Below are 3,868 nucleotides of genomic sequence, written 5' to 3'. Positions count from 1 at the left end.
CCGTCGTGAGACAAGACTTAGCTATATTTCTATTTAAAATATCTGGGGCTGGAGAGGGCAGCCAATCTCAAGAGGAAAAAAACCCAAAAAGTGACAAATTGAGATTGTATGTATTGCTTTTGTGCTCACATAGTGACTTTAAATGTTTGTGGGTTTTCTGTGCCTTTCTGTGAATGGCACTTAAGAGGGGCGTCTCTTGGATGTGGACCTAGCTTGATGTTAGACCCTGGTCACACATCATAAGTAGACACAGTCGCAATGAAAAGGAGCCCACCTCTCCCCTCTGGTTGATGTTGATCTGCAGTGAGTTTGAGTCCGGCATTGCAAAAGTCTCTCTCATTCTCTCTCCACTACCCTGTAAAGCCACTTCCTGTAATGACACTTGTCAATTGCACATCTTCACATTTCCATCCTCTCCTTCCAAGAAAGATTTGAGGCGCAGCACCCGCTGCACACGAAAAGTCTTTTGGCATCGCCCTTGCTAATTTCATCACTTTCAGGAGAAAATGATGCCGGCGTCCAATTTCCAACGTTCTCTCATCGTTTTCTCCTCATTTCATTCTCTTGCATTTCCTGGCAGTCCTGCAGCTTAGCAAGACTGTAAAATAGATTGCACCAACCACCTGAGAAATGGAAGCCTTTCTCCACGCCCTGCCTTTCCGTTTCCCTAAGGAAAGGATTTTATGGGTTCAGCATTCATGGAAAAGGCAAATGTTCCCTCCTCCATTCTTAGCTTGCCCTGGGCTCCATGTCTAATGGGGATGATGAAGAGAAGAATGGAGTTAAGCTTTTGCAAGTTTGTCTTTCAGGCCCAATAGTTAATTGATTGGACTTTGGAGGTTTAATCCTTCATTGCAAATCCTCACATGATTACAAAAACCTTCCCCTAAAAACAAGACCAATACTTCAGCTGATCATAAAAGTGGCAAAACCCCAGTCTGAGACTAAACTGTAGAATTACCATAGTGCTGATTTGATTATGTCTCAGTGACATCTGCTCAATAGATTTTCACGAGAACTGTAAATCCACATTTACTTTCTCCACAAATTATATTGGAATACTGATCAACGTAGAGACCCTTGCCTTCCATTGTCCCCCAAACCATGCGTGCCCTAAATCCCCATTCATGTTGAGTCTGATTGAAGACCACAGAATGCTGGTTTTTACTCACTTGCCTCTTATTTCCTTGTGTATGTGAGTCTGTCTATGTACGTGTTTGGAATGGATCTAAGTAGCTTCCCATTTTCAACTCTGAAGATAACGTGGTTCTGCTACTGTTGTATTTCAAAAACTAGCGTAGAGCACTTTGCAGAAGAAAAACCAGTCCATTTGTGATGATTTATATGATTGCTGATCGCACAGATAGATCTAGAAAGTACCCGGAATTATAATAATTTATGGAGTAGGGCTCTGGTTTACAAATATATTTCTCCACTCGAGCTTTGTAGATTTCTGTGTGTGTTATGCTTCCTTCTCTATGAAGGGAATGGGGAATATTCAGAATTTGAAGATGGGCGGTGTGAACCGCCGGCATTCGTAGCTGAAATGAAAGGAATAAGTGAGCAGCTATTTGTGGCAGAGGGGATACGATCCAGTAAGTAGTACTCGTCATCATTCTGAAATAAAAGTACATAATTGGAAAATGAAGCAGTAGCAAAGGCTGGAGGAAGGGGGGCCCATAGAAGAATTAGAAAGTGTAATTTAAAATCATGCCATCTTAATTCAAAATGGGCCCAGCTAAAAGGTTTTTAAGTGGTTAATGCTTTAAAGTCAATTGTAGCTGATTCCCCCCCCCCTTTTTTTTTTTAATTATTATTAAAGGAATCGGGTCTCATTTTCACTATATTTGTGTACCTCTTCATCTCAGCTCATCATCTTGTCTGCTGAGCTGCTAATACTGGCTGCAGGACAGTATTTCCTTCCTTTAAGAAACCCACCATTGATAAAGAGAGAGCCCACGGTGGAATGAGGTCTGATTTTCCTTAAGAATTCTTGTTTTTACCCTTTACAACGTTTCCAACTATTGACAAATCAATCGAATAGTCTCAGGTACACGCCAAACAATTGAGGAAAATACAATTTAAAACTGATTTTGAGCTCTCGTGGAAGCGGAGCTTGGAGGATAATTAATCTCTAACGCCACACCTTGGTACCTTTCTGTTAAATATTATCTCCTGCATTTTTGCTTGGGGGAATGCAGGACATACCCCGTGTAGTACTTCTGACATTTCGTCACATGGCAGCCAAGTTCTCAACAAAAACCTTAGCAAGTTGCCTTCCCTTGGTTTTTTCTTAGAACCGCTTTAGGTGACCAGCCAACGGCAGCTGGTTATGTTGTGGGTTGACCAGTTAGTCGGACAGTCTGGGGCTTTTTGTAGTTAAGGGAGGAAGGGGTGAAGCAAAGATGCCATGGAGATCCTATCCCAGAGCTCTCTGAATTCTGGGGTTAGAGAACATTCCTCCAAAGCTGGGAAGGCTGATAGGGCAGAAGTTTCTATGGCGGTTTCTCTTGCCCTGGTGGTATAGAGGGTTATAAGTTAGGCTGCTAACCGCAAGGTCAGCAGTTCAAATCTACCAGCTGCTCCTTGGTAGAAAGAAGAGGTTTACTGCTCCCGTAGAGATTTACAATCTCGGCATTCCTAAACAGGGTGGATATGAATCAGAACCGACTCAAAGGTATTTTAACAATAACAACATGAGTCGGAACTGACTCCCCAGCACACAACCACTACCAACCTTCTCTTGCTATCACTCACTTCCCCCTGGCCTCCCAGTTATTACTAAAGATGCACTATTGTGGGAACAAATATTCTGCCCTGTGCCCACCTAACTGCCTCCAGCTGCATTGACTTTGATGAGAATGGCCTTGCCCTCCAAATCAGGACACTGTGGAGAGTGAGCAAGGGTGTTGCTTAGGAGGACCCAGCCAACAGGCGTAACAAGCAGGACAGGGCAGTGTTTTGTGCTGTTGTGTGTAGGGTGGTTATGAGTCGGAACTGACTCATAATCACGTAACAACAACAACAGACGACAGGTGTGAACTAAGATGGTCTGGGGCCCACATTGATTTTTGGGGTATTTGTGTGAATTGGAAGTAGATGCTTCAAGCACTTGCGAAGCAGGTTTGTCTTGGGGGAAACTTCAGACCAGCTTTCCTCATGGTGTAAACATCCCAAGATTCCCCTCACTGTAGGATCAACACTGGACTGCAAACCACAGGGTTGGCAGTTCAAACCCCATAGCTGCTCTTTGGCAGGGTCACTGTGAGTTGGAACTGACCGATGGCACTTAATGACAACAACTTGTTAGAACAGATTGGGATGACTGGGACCAGCCAAGCCTTTTTTGCCAAAACTTGACTCCATGTTGGCTGAGTGCCTTCTCAGTCTCTTTCTGGGCCTTCAGCACAGACTGTCTGGACTCACCATTTGGGGAACCTTCTCTGGATCCCCCCTCTGTAGCTCCTCACAGCAGTCCTGAGAGCGTCTATTTAATCCGTCAGCAGCCATCCAGGTCCCAGGCCCTTTGAGGGACAGTAGGACTCGTGGCTGAGGCATTTGAGGGGCAGGGGGCTGGGGCTGATTGTAAGGAGGCGCCGTGGGTAATGAGGGCCTGACCGAAGCCCTGCAGTGCTGGGGATAATGGGGTAGTGAGGCGTTTGCCTGGAAGAAGTAATCAAGGCCTGTCCAGTCACAGCCGCCCTAGGATTAAAGCACTGAACAGTGTACCCAGTAATAGTGCACAGGGAAGGACTGGGAGCCCCAAAACAGACGAGGAGGGGGGCTCCTTGATTATCTGATAACAGCCAGACTCAATTAATATAATTGCTGTTAATTTGTTATGAAGAGTTGAACTGGTAAAAGTTGT

General features: G+C 44.8%; 1 protein-coding gene across 1 annotated transcript in view; it reads left to right on the top strand.

Annotated features, from left to right (window-relative positions):
* The first annotated feature begins 1,450 nt into the window (after window positions 1–1,450).
* MPPED1 (metallophosphoesterase domain containing 1) overlaps window positions 1,451–3,868 on the top strand; it is a 107,868-nt gene continuing 105,450 nt past the window's right edge. Inside the window, exon 1 of the mRNA XM_006866844.1 lies at window positions 1,451–1,595. The gene's annotated coding sequence lies outside the window, so the exon portion shown is untranslated. The remainder of the gene's footprint in view (window positions 1,596–3,868) is intronic.

This window comes from Chrysochloris asiatica, unplaced genomic scaffold (assembly GCF_000296735.1).
Source record: "Chrysochloris asiatica unplaced genomic scaffold, ChrAsi1.0 scaffold00097, whole genome shotgun sequence".
Taxonomy (NCBI): Eukaryota; Metazoa; Chordata; class Mammalia; order Afrosoricida; family Chrysochloridae; genus Chrysochloris; species Chrysochloris asiatica.
The sequence above is the reverse complement of the archived record's forward strand: the minus strand, read 5'-3'. Positions and strand labels throughout refer to the sequence as shown.